The following is a 17812-nucleotide window of genomic DNA, read 5'->3' as shown; positions in this document are numbered from 1 at the left end:
AGAGACCAAGAAGTAACTGACACCTGGCCACCCAGGCATTAGAGGTGTGCATGTTGGCTCAGCACAGGGATGTGTGGCTGCATTTAGAGTGGAATCTGTTCTGATCTCAGCTGTTGGGCTTCACACAACAGCTTAGTGAGTTCTTATAACTATCTTAAATGAAGGAAGCAGCAGACAAGATAATTTTGTAGTTGAGAGACTTTTCTATTGCCACTAGAAAGATGGTCTTCGTCTGAATACAATCTTCATATTTTGATTTTTTTAAAATCTGAAAAATGATCCCAAGAAACTATATCAAGATCACTAGATAGCTGGTTGATGCCAGCGTTTTACCTGCAATACACCTCCTTTTCCTTGGTTTGACCAAATTAAATATAGATTTTTAGGAGTAGGTGTCCGGGCAGGCACCTCTGGCAGCTGGTGGAGAAGGAGAGGGAGGCCAGCAGCCAGTGCAGCAGCTCCCCTATGGTTAAGTGTGGGCTATAGCGTGTTCCCCTGCCGGTCAGGGAACATGGCTCATTTCCATAACAGGGGCCCAAGGACACAAGCTATGCTGGCACACGTGGTGCTTCTGGCTCCCAGCAGTGGCTAAAATCTTTGTTTCTGCACCTAGCCTGGACTTAGCCAACATCACTTGTTTGGTTACTCCTACTTCCCCTAAGTTTTCAGCATGCTTCTATGCTGGGAGGAGAAAGAGCAACAATTCAGATTGTTCTGTTCTTTCTCTCGTCTCTTCTAGGATCAGAACTAGCAGCTCTCTTACTATGCCCAGCGAGACTGCTGTTTTCAAGTGACGCTGCAGGGAAACACCTTTCTTTTCCTGAAGAAGAAATACCAGCAGAGAGGCAGCCACAGACTTGCAGTGTTCCTTGAACAGCGGCCAAGACCTTTCCTCATTACGGACGTCAAATCTTAGGCCTCTTCTGGTTATACTGGGTACATGGGTAGCGTGGGATATCACTTCAGTAAGGGTCTCATGGAAAACGAGCCTTGAGTTGCCTATGAATACTTTGTTTGGTCTCACAACAACCGATTGCCACTTGATCATCTGTAGAACCTGATCCTCTGCCCTGTCCCATTCTTTACCATTTTCACTCTATGGACTTCTGCAACATCATTCTGGTGTAAAACCCGTGGAGAAGGGCAATAAACCTATGGGTATAATTATTCTGTTCTCTCACAGAGCGTGGATCCAATTAAGTAACTATCATGTAAAATATTACAGACATAGAAACAGCTTTCATCATCACCAGAACATCTGGATGCTTAATAGGCCGACTTGTATGCCTTAGAAAAATAGAAATATGCTATATCTCCGTTTTAAAGAAGGGAAACCAAAGGACAGAATTTATCTGTATACACGTTAAAGTCATGTACAAGTCTGTAAGAAGAGTGAGGATATATATGAGCTTGGTCTCCAAAGTCCAAAGCATAGGCTGCACCTATTTTTCTTCTGTGCATTTAAAAGGAGTGTAAAACTGCTAAGGGGGTGGCAGCATTTCCCATCCTTTCTCTGGGGAGAAACACAAGCCTGTGGTCTGTTTATCTCAACCATGAGCTTAACCGTGAGAACTCTTCCTCACCTGCCTACAACTGGAATGTGCTCACATCTACAGTTTAGTCTGCCGAAGTATTTTACATTCATCAATTATTTTCAGACTTTTAATTTTTGCCATCAATTTATACTCGTCTTATACATTTTCTCATTTCCGTACAAGAGGTTATTTTAAAATCTGAAATTTTAAAACAAATTGAAGGAAGTATTTTCAAAGTAATATGCCTCATTGTTTCAAGTAGTAAAAAAACCCAGATAACATGATTGCATGTAGGACTCTTCAAAACAGTGCATTTATACTCTAATACATGTCTCTTCAGCCTACTGTTTAATTGGAAGGTGCTACAATGTCATGAAGCAATTGTCAATATGTTTATCTGAGCTCCCATTTGGAGTCTCAATACATTAAGCTCCTCTTAGATTTGGCACAAGTTCCTGCTCTTAAGATCTAGGTGGTGAAACTGTCCAGTTCAAGGATGTCTGATTAGGCAGGGCATGTTTTCAAAACTGAGCTTCTCTATAAGGGCACAGCACTTAATGGCACAGCACTTTTACAGTGTGTATAATAATAAGAAAAATGTAATACTGTTGTCAATGTTCAACTGACGATTTACAGACTTTTATATACAGACAATATATAGACTGTCATGGACATCTGATGATTAAAAAATTTAAAAAACCAAACCTGTGATAATTTTTTTCAGACAGAAGAGAGCAATAACGTGCATAAAAGGAAGAGTTCTTCTTGATAGCTATTCCATCATAATGATACCTAGAAATTTTAAAAAAATTATGAACTGACAAGCATATGATTTTCAACAAGTCAGCAAATAATTCATATTCCTCCTTTGAAAGCAGGTGATCATCATGTTTAAACAAGAAAAGACCAAGTAAAAAAAGCTACATTCATTTTTTAAAATTCTGTTGAAAATGTATTTTTCCCAACAGAAGATAATTGCACAAATGCTTTACAAACTCTTTTTAACAGTTTTTGCCCTGGAATGATAACTTTTTCTAAATGAACAAGCATAAGCTAGTGCAGGGGTGCAACAGATTTATACAGGACACTTAGTGAAGTCAGGAACCAGAGTCCCGGCTTATTGAGGACCCCATATTCCCACAGAAGTTGAAGGATTTGGAGCAGTTGTTCTGCAGCCATTCACAGTAGCTTAGGGACTGGGTGGCCCATCAGTGGTCATGGCAAGCTAAAAACCCAAGAAACCCTCCAGACCTCCTCTAAGGTTTATCCCAACCTCGGTGAGCAGCGGAGTCGCCATCCCTGCTACCCAGGTGCTACCAGCTGACTCTTGCCAGGCTGGGTCAGGAAGCCAGGGGAGCAGTGCAGCGGTTTCAGGCCACCAGCAGCCGGCAGAGGGTAACCTTCTGCTGATGGGAAGAGAGCATGGAGGCTGGGGGCTATCACGCACCGTCCCAAATCCTGCCAGCTATGAGGAGAGGCCTGGGAGTGTCTGCGGTGAGGCACTCCCAAAATAAAGGATCTTGCTGGATCAAGGTGATAGCAAGTCCAAACTAGTGGAGAAAAGTCGCAGATCGAGTAAAGGCATGTCAGTCTCAAAGCCAGTACTCAAAATGCTTGTAAAATTGCTGTGTCTCAATGACCTTAAAATACCCCTTTTTCCGGTCTGGATGCTCCAAGTGTGGTTATAACTTTGGACATTGAATAGATGAAAGAGTATAAACTCTCTGGGCTCTAGAAGAAGGGAGGGAAGGGAAAAGAAAGAACGTGCAGGAGGAGGATCTGAGGCGGTCTGATGTAAATGGTTTTAAACTGTTTACAACATTTCCATTGACCACCAGTACATGCTGGGTCACTCCACAGATATGTGCAAGGATGAAAAGCACAACACAGACATTAATCACAGCTGCCACCCCCGTGCGTCCTGGAGCCAGGCTTTCCTGGCCTGGTGTCTCAAGCGCCCTGAGTAAGGTTGTGATGTCTGGCAGATGCCTCATGCAAGCCATGCTGTAAAAGATACTACAACTCAAAGAACTAATTTTTTAAAAACCAGTCTGATCTGGAATTCACGCCCCACCAAAGCAGCTCTCATGTGGTGATTTTCATGGAATTAACTCTATTTTAATGCACTTGGTGACATCACGAATCACTCTGGATCTTGCGATGTATTAGAGACTTGCAACCAACAATTCAGCCACTGTATTATAGTGCCGGAGCTGAGCATTCAGCCATTTTTAAACATTATTAGAGTAGTAAAAAATAACATTTTTAAACAAAAGTAGCAAAACCAATACCTGGTACTCCCTCTTGTGCCCAGCCTTCTTGTCCCCAGGCCTGGGAAAACTAACCGAATAAGCTAAAAAAAAAACCCAAACAGAAAATTAGAGATACTTGCTAAATTCATTCTAAAATGCAAAAGTGTATCTGCTACATTTTTTTTTTCTCATTAATGACTTCTTTTGCTTTCCATCATTTGAAGGCTAATATCTGTTCTTACCTCTCAAATTGTAACTGTTGACCTGAATTCAATTGGACTTTTGTGGATCGAAATCTAAGTAATTTAAAGGATTACCTGCCTCAGGTAGGAAATTTCAGACTAGCTGGTTTACCTTGCACTGAACCACAGCCAGTGCACACACCAGGAGACCACCCGCAGTCAGGTGGGGTACATCAGCTAGGGGAACTCAAAGGTGCCGTGATTCTCCAGTACTCTGCCAGAGCTGCGAGCCTTACTCATTCAGGTAGGACTTACTCACACAAGGGACTTCACCTACACACTCACTCTTGCAAGGAGTACTTGCAGGGTAGGGCCTGACTTATCTGTTTTAAAGGGAGCTGAATCATCAGGCTGCAAAGCAACCTTTTGACCACCATGGTGGTAAATGTGAGCTGAGGTCACGCAGCATCTGTCAAGGTTAGGCCCTACAGAGTAATAAGATACTGTCAGGGTAATAATCCACTTCACTATGATTATTCTGCATGAGCTGTCCTGCAAAGACAGAGACTAAACCAGGACAGCTGGAGCTAACATTCGCTGTATAGCAGGAACAGAGGATCTAGTACTCAATGTTAGTGAGGAATGAGGGGAGCTTCCACTCTGCAGTGCAAAGTTTGGACTCTGTGCAGAAGTGCATGTTGCTGGTCCAAAGGCCTGCTAAAGGACAGCTTTCCCCAACTCACACTAACATGCACCTCCAGTTTGAACGGTGTTGGAGTGGTCCTGTTCTTTGCACATTTCTGCGTGCACCCACCCCAGCTGCTCCCTTTCTCTAGCTGGTATTTTTGCATAATCCCATTTTATTAGAAGGACAGTCTATTAAATTGGGGCTTCTGTGGCATGAGACACATTACTTCTTCCCATTGCCTCTTCTACAGAGACAGTGGTATATTTGGGCAGAGGTAGAGGGCAGATGAGATTAGTAGTGTCTTGAATCACAGAATCACAGAATGGCAGGGGTTGGAAGGGACCTCTGATCATCTGGTCCACCCCCCTTGCTTGAGCAGGGGGCACAGGAACGCGTCCAGGAGGGGTTTGGATGTCTCCAGGGAAGGAGACTCCACAACCTCCCTGGGCAGCCTGTGCCACTGCGCTGGCACCCTCACAGAAAAGAAGTCTTTTCTCATATTGAGGTGGAAAATCACCAGAGTTTGATTCACACGGGGCTTGACTACAAAAGTCCTTAGGCAGTCAGGTTACTACAGCTTGATGAATTATTAATAGCTCAGCCCATTAGCTAGGCTGTGGTAACCGATTACATGTGCACCTTTAAACCAGCATTCCTGCCCTCCTCAGCCTCTTGCTGCACATTCCCACCTCCTGCTGCAGAAGGACAGACCATCTCAAGCCACTGGGGAGCTGCACCCCAGCTTGCTCACTTGGGATGTGTTAATTTGCACTGTAATGCACTGGGTCGGTTAAGGCTGTGAGCAAACAGGTGCAAGCACCAACCTATAGCAGCTATGGCTTATCTGCTAAGCTCTTCCGTGTGACCAGGCTCATGCTTCACCTGTGCCTGTCCCAACCTAAAAGTAAAATGCATTAACTTAAATGGCAAGAAGGGTTAGCTTACAGGTGGCAACTCAGCCATGCTTGGAGCACCTGAAAGCGTATAGACCAGATAGGATTAATCTTACCTACATGCTTACAAGGTAGAGATATCTAAGCTAGTTGCTGGGGATTCTGTAGGCAATGGAGAAAAACAGGCAGTTCCGAGGCACATTTCATCTGAGCTGCCTGAGATGGCTCATTTAGTGTGAGAGGAATCATATGTAACTACTTATTTCTCTCCATTGACTACCAAGAGATTTTAAGGTGACTAGCTTCATGGCAGACATCTACCCTGAGCCAGGCAAATTCTACCCATGGGCTTGGTTGATGGGTGATGATCCATTAAGCTATCGTAATAAATCACGCTGGATCGCTCACTCAAATCTTAATTTTAAGTAAGAGTGATTTAACTTACCCAGTAAAAAAAAATTAGATTCAACTGAATTGAGAGAAATGATTCGTAAAACGAGATTATCTGCACAAATGAAAATGACTTCAGGTACAACTTTTACTTAAATTGTTTTGGTTTTGTGTTTAAAAAATGCTTTGTGGCTCCTACTATGGGCACTAATAGAATAATATTAGTGGTAAAAATAGGAAACTCCGAACAGAAGTCTTGAGCAACAAATAATCACAAGGCATTCTCTCCTCCTTAACTTGTTAAATAAAGTTGAAAAGCTATGAGTGTTTGTTGCAATTGGGATTTCTAAGCAGTGATTGCTCTGTGAGTTGTATCAACCTCCGTATATTAGAAGAGTGGAACTGTTTAAAGGAGATTGGGTTTTACATCTGCATTTGTTTAGCTTGAATGATTCTGTAACGACATTTTTAGGGTGTGTTTGGAGCAAAATCTCCCCAAGTATACTTAAAAAGGAAAGTATAACATTATGTTACAACCAAAGGGGTCTTTTAAGGACAGAAGAATCAGCTCCTCATGACAAGTTTATTAACCTCGCACTGTTTACCCTGGTAAAGCTTTCTAAAATATATTGGCAAAAGAAGTTTTTGCTAGTGTGACATACAACAGTTCCCTGAAGAAAACAGACTCCATGACAGACAATACTCTTTTCTCTAGTATAACTGTGTCTACATGAAGGGTTACCAGAAATACATCAGAAAAGACACAAGCATAATACATTACATAGTCATTCTTCTCTGTTGTTTAATCTCTTTTGATATGCAGTGTGTATATTTCATAGTCAGATTTTCTGTTTAGATATCGCTGCTTCTTATCTTACATATCGTATCTACTCTGTACCTTTCCAAAGGTGGCTGCATTTACTTGATACTTGGAATTTGGACTGCAGCTTTCCATATACAATTCATATAGTAGCCAACGGGGTACAGTGCATCCTTCACACAAGTAGAAATTATCAGCTATCCTTTAAAACAAGAACATCAATTGGTTTCTGTCAGAATTAGAAGAGAGAATTGTTAGCTTGAGATTTTAATAGCTCATCAGGTTTGCAGTGAACTCAGTAATAGTTACTCCAACTTTATAGAAGTGTAGAATCAAAAAGAGAGCTACTACTTTAATGTCAATTCTGTATTCTGGGAAAAAAAATTATGCATCTTCACATGCGCGCGTGCGTGTGATCTCATTGTTTTTAATAAAAAAATGCTACTTAGTGATATCACTCTAACATTAACACCAATCCAGAAAGTATTAGCATCTCTCATATGGTAACTGTTGTTACATCAGAGGATGTAACTTTGATCTTCTAATTATAAAGGTCTCCACTACACCAAAGATAAAAATACAAGCATTTTTTCCATCTAAAATGTGCAGTATGGTGTTTTGGGATGGAGAGTGCACAATGAAGGACTAAATTCTGTTCTCATACAACTTCACTGAATTTAGCACAAGTTTAAGAAGAGAACAGAGTTTTCATTTACAGTTACTCTGTGACAGAACTGCCAGGACTGAAACTGGTTAAGGCATTTAAATACTCGTCCTTTGCCCAAATACCTTACTCATCCTACTTATCAGAATGGTCTCAGTCAAGTAAACGCAACTACTTGTGTGAATAACATGAGGAAGACGTGGTTACTTATTACCCTGAAGTATTACCTTCACCAGAAAAAAAAGACCTTTAATTATGAGATCATGGCAACGGTTTCGATGTCAGAAGGTAATAGCCTCCTGCAGTACAAATACAGGGCCAAAGCTGGAGCAAGGAAGCAGAGAGATTAATTTTCAAAGCGTGACACACTGATCATATGACAGCGTTTTCTTACTGTGACTCTGCTTCCGTTATACCAAATGATTTATGCATATTTAATTAATTTATCAGCTGAAGGCTAGTGCTGCACAGTGCCAGTTACTCACTGTGTCTTTACTGATAATCGAGTTGGTGGGGAAAGCAGACTTTTCATAATCACCAGGTGAGATAAGCCGGCTGGATTTTAAATCAGCATCCTGTCTTCCATTAGTAGCCTGATTCCAGGTGACCCAGTGTTTATCTTTCTGGGTTAGCTGTATTGGCAGTAGCTAGTGGATAAGGTCTTCAGCAAACTGGCTTGCCAGAACAGACTGAGCAAGATGATCGCTGTGCAGTCTGACGATGCCTACCTCACCTTTTATTCATGCCTCCTCCCCTTTCTCCAGGGAAGAAGGCTGACTGCCTCCCCCAGGTTTCCCTCTCCCGAGCAAAAGGCCCCGAAATGCTTCACTTCTACCTCCTCAGAGCCCATCTTCTCACCCACCAGCCCAAGAGGCTGGGGCTGCCAGGCGCCGGGGCTGAGCTGTGCTGGGCTCCCTGCCAGCTCCTCACCACCTCCGACCCCACCACCTGACAGCAACCGCTTCACGGCTAGAAATGAGCAGGAACTTGCACCAAAGATAGGGGATCTGCTGTGTTAATGGGGTATTTCCTGTCATGGGGCTGAAAGGTAAATGAAATTTATTCTAGATAAGAGTCGTGATGGAGCTCTGCCTCCCAGCAGGCACAAATGCTTGTTTCTTCTAGAGCAACTTTCTCAAAACCTTTCGTAACTGAGCAGTCCCAGAGGAGATTAAACCTAAGTCCAAATTCATCCTTAATATAACACCACAAGAGTCATTGGAAGTGCAGCAGAAATTAATTCATTCTTCAGTAGCTGGTTTCTGCCAATAGTTTTGCCTCAGCATTTAACTATTTAGTGACAAAAGATTTGGGAATTTCACTTTGTGAATTTATCATCTATTAAACTGCCAGTCTTTTTCGAATAACAAGTCAAACACATTCTTAGTGCTGACACATCATACAAAAATACTGTCTATCAGGAAAAAAATAAAAGTCCACAAAAAGCACAGTGCTCATCTTCTTGCACATTCGCCTCAAGGTTCTCAAAACCTGAGTGTTTATGGCATGGATCAAAACAAAGCTTTTAATAAAGACAACAAAATCAAAAGGAACGAGTGGTATGGGAGGAAGATGGAGGATAAAGAAAAGGCACGCGGGGAGACACCTCCATTTATCTACTACTTTCTAGCCACATTTTCCATTGGGATTGTTATCTGATTGGTTCTAGGACCTCAGATGGACTCCAGGTTTTGGGGGTTTGCCACCTGTTATATGTGAACCCTCGGCCGTTATATCAGCATGCAAGTCTGCTGTTAAACCATTTCTGTGCCGAAATCTAGTTTGCTTTGTCGATGCACCAACCATCAAATGAAGCTAAATATTTAAAATTTTTCAAGACGTGAAAAGGTGGTTCAGAAGGTTGTTGTGATGAAGAAATCATCGGTTCATCCTTTCAAGGATTGTTATGCAGTGTCTCAAACTCGTGGGATGACCTTGGATGAATGTCTTTCTTAAGTCCTTTTAAAATGGGAGTGGTGGTATCTGTATCACAGCAAAAGCGGAGACTAACCCCCGCTGCTCAGGTATTACTGAGAGGGGGAAGAAAAAGACTGAAGATCAGTTGCTGTCAAGTTAAAAGTTCGCTTGTATGTGCTGTTACTGTCCAACACAAATTTTCAACACCGTTTACTAGCTGGACTCAGCTGTGCTTGGGGAAAGGAGAAGAGTAGCCTTGGTTTCTCTTCCGCTGTCACACGGCAGGTGACGGCCTTCACAAAGCACAAGAAAACGAGGGTGACAACCTTACTGCACCACAGAAAGTATCTCACTGCGGAGTTCAACCGTTACCTTCACCTCAAGGAAACATAACCTTGGAGAATGTCAGTCGCTCAGCATCTGAGCGCCAGCCCGCCACCGGCCGTGCAGCCCCGCAGCCACCCACGGCGTGCTGTAAGAGCACGCCAGCCACGAGCGCTCGAGCCAGGGATGGTCCTCGCCATCTGCACCGCAGCATCACGGCAAGCGGGTGGCAGCCCGGCGGCCAGACCCCGGAGAGTGGGTAGGATGAGACAAAACCCCACTTCCCCCACGTCAAACCACCTCCGTGTCAGTAAGGCTTGTGGTGGGAGACGGACTATCTGGGGAAATTTCCCTGCTTTCATGGCGTCGTTTATGCCCAGCCATGACGGTGGGGCCTTTACAGCAAGGCTTTTCTCCAACGAAACAGTGTTAAAAGCCGGATTCCCGCCCTCCCTGTAACAAGCCCAGCGGGCAGGTCGTGCGAGACCCCCGGCGAGGTGGGGGGGGGGGGGGGGGGGCAGAGGGGGTGTGTGAGACCACCTTCCCCCCCTCCCCGCCGCGTTCCCCCCTCCATCCTCAGCCAGGGGTCTCCCCAGCCGCCCCTCCGCCTGGGTCCCCGGGGCCGCCACGCACCAGCGGGTGATGGAGAGGTGCAGGAGGGAGGTGGGGCTGCCCTCGGCCATCCCGGGGGGTGCCGGGCGGTGCCCTGCCGTTGGGTACCGGCCGTCGGGGCGGGCGGCGGGTGGCCGCGCGCCGCCCCCGCGCCCCCACCCCCCACCCCCCCCCCGCCCCGGAGCCGGTTTCCGGGTGGCGGCGGGGCCACCGCCCCTTCCAAGCCTCCGGAGGGGGCGGCGGGTCTGGGGGCGTGGATCCTGCCCCCACTCAGGCGTGGGAGAACCGGCGGCTCCGGTGCCAGCGCCAGCCCTTCCCGGCGCCCAGGCCAGATAGGGATTCTATAGGAATGTGGCCAAATAGGGGTTCTATAGGACCTGCAGGGGAGAAAACGAATTATGTGTAAATCAAAAGGTACGAAGACGCCGGAAAGTGGCGCGGACGAACAGTTGCGCGGCAGCGCATTCGAAGAGCGCGAGTGCTGCCTTGATACGTTTTGCAACGCCTTTATCACAGAATCATAGATAGAATGATAAAGGTTGGAAAAGACCCTTAAGATCTGGAAAACATTATTTTCAGAGTTTCCGACCAGAATGCTGTAAACTCCCATAATTGTTTAATTTCTCTTTGATATAGATAGATGAAAGGGCTGCCTGCTCCACCGAAACCCTGTAAGCACTTTTTTGCTGCAAGTGTCCATTATGCAGAATGAGCTTTACTGCCATGTGACTGGCAAAAATAAATTATGTATGGCTGGAGCGTCTAAAAGCTTCCTAGTGGATGGCATTGGGTTACATCAGGGCTCAGCTTCTCAGAAACTCCCATGGCTTCCTCGTGTTAATTAGCTGCTGAAAGCCCAGGCTGGCTTGCTTGCTTTGTTACGACAAGACGACCAAAGCCAACATGTTGGTAAACAGCAATATTAAAGGGGGGAGGGGGACGGGACACAGGGGATCAGGAAAGAGGAATTTATGGTGGAAGGTTGCTGGTTTTCTCATCCCTCAATGTACCTTGCTTCTGAGGAGCACTGCGCACAGATATCATGTATAATACATGTTGCTTTTAATCTGTAAAGCCTCGTGCTGTGTTGAGAACCCCATGGGAAGATGCTATTCACTCACAGGGGCCCCAACCAAAGCCTTGAAAATGATGTCTGCCCGAAACACAGGTTAGGATACACATTGGATCCAATGCAATCTGTCATCGATAACTGTACTTAATAATCTATTGTGGAAGCTTCCCTCAGTTACAGTTCTTGGATGTTGCCTGATTTTGTGTCTCCGTAGTCTACTGACCTTCAGCTTGCACTGCAGATACTCCTGCAAATACTGCAGAGTGAAAGCTTACTCAGATTGCTTTAAAATAGCTGTCATAAGAACCAGCAGCAATCATATTGCAGCAACCGTAAGACCTGTATGGTTTCGCCATGCAGGTACTTAGAGAGCTTCTGAGGTGGGTTTTTGCAGTAGGCGCTAAGGACTCTGCTGCCCCTACAAGGCTCCAGCTGTGCCTGTGCCTGTCACACTCACTGCTGATTCAGGTGTGCCTGTCCACACCACAGCCATAGCAGTGCCTTCTGCTTAATGTACCTGGGGAAGAGGAAACCTCCTCTCCAGTTTCCAACAACTGGCTTGCATGTTGCAACAACACATTTGCATGTGCCACTCAGTCTTGGGGGTAGTTCTCAAAGTTCATGGCCAACGACTGCCTTTCTGGGCCTGTCTTAAGCTCCACAAAGTTTGTCAAGCTCCCTAAGCCCAAAGATATCCTAGCAGGAAAAAAACATTTGCAACTTATATAAACCTGAAAAATGATAAGTGGTCTGTTTCTATAGTGACACATGGAAAACAAGGGGTGTCACACAGATCAGAACGTCCCTCAAAGTACCTACTACTCAGAAGAGTTTTGATGAGAGGAAGCAAATAACGCAAAATGAAACTGTCTGGTTACTGTCCATGGCTTGAGAGATAAACTAGGTCACCTAATTTCTCTTGCTTAATTTCCAGATCACAATAACTAGATAGACAGATCTGTGTGCTGTTCAGACCTTGACAGTACCATTATTTGATTAGGTCTTTTCCACTTTTTCAGAAAATGTCTCTTTCACTTTTCTAATAAATCTAATACTTTTGGGATGGTGGTGGTGGTGGGTGGGAGAGGAGGGGATTCTAATTTTAAACACTAGGCTGCTAATAGAGTTTGATTGAACACCTGAAATCTCCTTCTTCAGTTTAATCCAGTCAGATAGAACTGGGTGGATGTACACTAGGTCAAGCGCTAGTAAGTCTTTATTCTTGCATAAGCTGAAAGTTGCAAAGCTCTTTATTGCTGTCATGGACAGCCTTCTTGCGTAAAATGAGAGTATTTAATGAATATGCACTTTCACTGAACAAAATTTTGACCTAAAATTAGGAGTATGGTTGAACTGATTAAAAGGCGTGCTAAATAAGCTCCTTTCCTCTGACTTTCACCCGTAACTAGGACAAATTTAAATCAAACTTTGAGGTAACAGACATCTCCAAAATCTTGCAATGAGTGCCTTTAGCACAAAATTGCCTCTTCACATTACTCTCTCCTCTCACCCCCCACCTCCACCCCCCTCCCCCCCCACCCCCCCATATTCAAGAGGAGATTTGGATACCTTGTGAGTTATTCTTTGCTGTAGAAGTAAATGGACCATGTAGGAGCTATTGCTGGGTACAGCTGTCTTGTAAAGCAACCATGAAGTGCTAAGATCTCTCAAATACTTAAAATATTTAAAATAAGTGCTTTATAAGATTTTTAAGCACTTAAGCGAAAGTATGTCTAAAACAGTCATGAAAGCAAGTGAATCCACTACTGCTTCCACCACTACCAGCAGCAGTGAAAATATGTGACTGTAATAAATTGGATTCCCCTAGAGCTGAAAAGGCCTCTATGGTATTTACTTCATTCATTCTCCTGTAGAAAGAAATGGGTAAAAGAGGTTGAAAAGTAAAAACAAAAAAAAACAAATTCCTCCCTGCCACCCACCAAACCAAGGCCCTGGAGAAACATACTATCAAATATTCAATACGAAAAGTTAAAAGAATTTGGTCAGTGTTGGAGTAAGAGTCCTAGGGGACAAAGGCTTTGAGAAATCAGTCAGTACGTTTTGCTGGTTTGGGTTTGTTCTTTTTTTTAATCTCTACCAGGGACGAAATGACATCTGTGCAAAGGTTTACTAATTTTTCCTTCCTTTGAGATCTGAATAATGCCAATGATCAGGCATTACCTCATTCTGATCAGTTTACTGTGAAGAGAGATCTTCAGAGTCGTAGCTACCTTTCACACTTTAGTTGAAAATAAATCAACTTGACAGAACTCAGAAAATACAGAAGATTATTTCTGGTTGTGTCATGACATTTGGAGCAGCAGCAAAACCAAGACAGGATTGCAACCACCTTCTCCTTGAATATAATGCTTTGACGTTTTAGAAAACTCTGTGTCCTTCACAAGCCACATGTTTCAACCTGAATGCAAATGAGGACGAGGAAGGCTCCTTTCCTAAGTGCCTATGGCAAGAGAACTCTTTTGTGCATGAAAACCGAGTTCAGCAAAGCATGTCAGCATGTGTGTAAGACAGCTTCATTTCAGCAAAACATTTAAGAACGCGCTTAACTTTAAATATGTACTTAGCTGAGTTGTTTTGCTGAGTGGGGATTGATGGCTGAATTAAGGCATTAAACATTAATGACAGAGCTGGGAACACAGTATGTAAATTGGGATGTGTCGGGACTAGAATGAACTGATTCAAACAATGCAATAATTGCATGATTAAGATCTCTTGAAAGATGTGAAGGCATTAGAAAGGCTTAGGGTCTGGTGACTTGAGATGGGGACAATCACTGACAATCGCTCCAATCCTTACACCATCTCAGATAACCCAGTTTTGGAGTGCCTGGTGGAGAGATTGGGTGGAAATCTCTTCCACACAGTAACTGAAACACTTAAGTCTCTGTTGGCACAATGTTAATCCTAGATGTTGCCGAGGGCAGTGTTGGTTACTGATATTTTGACTAGGATGAGGAACAAGGGTACCGTGACAGGATTTCCAGGTGTCTCCATGTTCTTTGACTGCTTTTAGTCCTGCCATGAGTGGTAGCAGGGTCTCTCTGAGCAGTTCTGTCCTCATCCTGAGGGACTGTGGTGTGAATGCTTCCCACAGGGCTCTGCCAGTCGCCATCTTGCTCCCTGAGTATGCAGTGCCTCTGGGAGGGTGACTGGAGCTGAGGACTGTGGTTTCCACCATGTGCTGATGACACCTGCTCTTTATATTTCTCCCTCTTTAAACCCTCTCAGGGCAGCCAAACAATTTATATGGTGACTCACGAAGATGGAGATATAGATAAAAGCCTATCTCTCCAGAAGGGGCTGAGGTAATGCTTGCAGGAGAAAGCAACTGCTTCATTTCTGCTTGGCAGAGGATGCTGTGTTTGCTCCTCCAAGTCTAAGTGTTATTTTATTGTGCTTCCCCCATTTTTGTGTGTTTGTGTGCTTTTTGTTTTGTTTTCTACTTCCTGGATGTATATTGGAGTTAACTTTCTGTTTAATAGGACAATCTGTTATTAATGGCTGTGCTCTAAACTCTGAAATAGTGATGCTGGGTTTGCATGTTAACCATAATTTGAAGACAAACAAAGTATTTTTTCTTTACAATAAAAGCAGTGGTGAGTCAAACAGAAAAGCTTAATCAGTCTCAGAAGCTGGGGAAATCAAACAGCAGCTCTGATATTAGCTCCTGTGACTGACTTACAGACCACATGCAAACGACCCTTGACTGTATTTGTGCATGAGGAATGTTTACACAGTGAATCAATTAGTTTTGAAGGAAGGAACAGCATTAAAGGCAACTTTGAAATATGCTCAAGGTAAAGTCTAACTACAAAAGGTTTGAAAAGAGAGAAAACATCTCCCTCCTCCACCAGAATAAATACAGACTTTACTGTGAAAAGATGCCTTTTTTTTTTTAATTAAAAATGACAGGTAGAAGGGTTTCACTTAAATAGCTAGATTAAGCAATAATTTTCTTGAAAGTGTTTGTTGAAAGCTTCAACATAATAAGTTTGACATAATTAAATGACAATGCAGTTAACAGTTAATCTCCTCTGAGAATGACTTTTACTTTAACAAATAAAAATCCTGCGTCTTTGAAGGTAAAGCATGTATTACATGAGTGATGTAGTTTTATCTTCCCACCTTTTGAATGTCTTAGACCAAAGTGGCACATCAAAGAGATATTGTATGGATGTAGTGTCAGCTGTGATATGATTACAACTGTAAACAGTTGTATAACTGTTCTCCAGCTTTCATATTTGCAAGCCCAATATTCCTATTATTCTTTTACAAATCTTGCTTTATCCTTCAGACTAGAAAATGTAGCAGGAGATAGCATGATTCATGCCTTGCTTATAGTTACATAAATGATATTTTCATTTAATACTTGTATCTGAGACTACCAATAAATTCAAGAGAGGAAGAAAACACCCTAACAGACTTAATAAGCATTACCACATAACCACTGTAGGAATAATGAAACCTGAAAGTCCCAGGAAACACCTGAGTTGTTCAGATCCATCAGACACTGTGTTTGAGCAGGGAGGTGGACTAGAAAACCTCCAGACATCCCTGGCAACCTAAATTATTCCATGATTGCTGCATGGTCTCTTTCTTAATTGCATCTAAAGCATTTGTGACTTGCCTGTGTTTGGCTTTTGTTCAGATAAGTAGAACATTAATTTATGTTGCTAGTAGCAGCATTGCTGTAGCTGCAGCAGTGTAAAGATATAGGCAAGATGAGCTTTATAAAGAGAAATAGTATCTTTCTTAGGCCAGTTGATGCAGCTAGAATAGATACAGATATTGTGGACCTGCACATAGCATGTTGGATCTGAAGCAAGTGGCAAACACAAAGCTGAATAAAGGTTGGGAACAACTGCTCTGGTGGAATGAGAGAGAAAGCAGCTGTTGAGAAGGACCTTGGAGTGCTGGTGGACAGCAAGTTGACCCTGAGCCAGCACTGAGCCCTTGGGGCCAAGAAGGCCAACAGTGTCCTGGGCTGCATTAAAAGGAGTGTGGCCAGCAGGTCAAGGGAGGTTATCCTCCCCCTCTACTCTGCCCTGGTGAGACCACATTTGGAGTACTGTGTCCAGTTCTGGGCCCCCAGTTTAAGAAGGACAGAGAAGTACTCAAGGAAGTCCAGCAGAGAGCTGCCAAGATGATCAGGGGGCTGGAGCATCTCCCTTATGAGGAAAGGCTGAGAGACCTGGGTTTGTTCAGCCTGGACAAGAGAAGACTGAGGGGGGATTTCATCAATACCTATAAATATCTAAAGGGTGGGTGTCAGGAGGATGGGGTTGGACTCTATTCAGTGGTGCCTAATGACAGGACAAGGGACAATGGGCACAAGTTGGAACAGAGAAAGTTCTGCTTAAATATGAGGAAAAACTTCTTTCCTGTGCGGGTGCCAGCGCAGTGGCACAGGCTGCCCAGGGAGGCTGTGGAGTCCCTTCCCTGGAGACATTCAAAACCTGCCTGGACGCGTTCCTGTGCCCCCTGCTCTGGGTGTCCCGGCTCAAGCAGGGGGGTTGGACAAGATGATCTCCAGAGGTCCCTTCCAGCCCCTGCCATTCTGTGATTCTGTGAATCTGTGTGTTTATACTCTGACCCCATAGCTTTTTCTACCATTGTGCACTGACATGAAGGAGCTTTTGGGGGCGTTGGAGTATGAACAGCTGTGGTGGGTCTCTGGACTGATCGGCATCTTTCATTTATGGTCCTGATTTGTGGTCCCGGTCTTGAACTACACTCCATCATTCCTGACACTTACAAATACATTCCTTACTGCTAAGCATTTCTCAGATGGGTTACATAAAACATTTCCACCACTGTTCTTATTTCAGCTGTGTGCTATTTCTAACATGGGGCTGGCCCTCTGGTTAGTACTAATGGAGTTTTGCATGAGCAAGGACCAGTGTGTATTCACTTGAGTGAATATATATCCAAAATATTCATTTGCATTCAAAAGGGAACTTCTATTTAATTGTGGTTGTAATTCTTTCCTATTTATTTTCTATGAATATGTGATCATGCAAGCTTTCCTAGCATAACACTTGTATGTGAGAATTCCCATGTGACTTACTCATGGGAAGCAAACATTTAATTCAAATGTTGGGTCACCAAAAGGCAGTTCAGAATTTTCTGTTGACTTTGTTTTTATTACTTATTCAAATTAAATGTTACGAACCTTGCAGATAAACCCAAGCAAAACTTGGCAATATTACAGTCAGTGGGACAACTACAGTCACACTCTACTTGTTAATTTAAAAAACTGCATCAATGTAGACCAAAAGATGTATGGGGCATAAATTAACATTCCTTGATTTATTGTAGAAAATACATTTCCAGTTGAAAATTCCAATCATCCGGATTACAAAATTCAGACCTACCATTATTCACTGAAGTAATTAATTCACAATTTTATAACAAGAAGATTTCAGACATGATCTGCAGATCTA

The sequence above is a fragment of the Phalacrocorax aristotelis genome, chromosome 1 (assembly GCF_949628215.1).
Source record: "Phalacrocorax aristotelis chromosome 1, bGulAri2.1, whole genome shotgun sequence".
In the NCBI taxonomy this organism is placed as follows: Eukaryota; Metazoa; Chordata; class Aves; order Suliformes; family Phalacrocoracidae; genus Phalacrocorax; species Phalacrocorax aristotelis.
The sequence above is the reverse complement of the archived record's forward strand: the minus strand, read 5'-3'. Positions refer to the sequence as shown.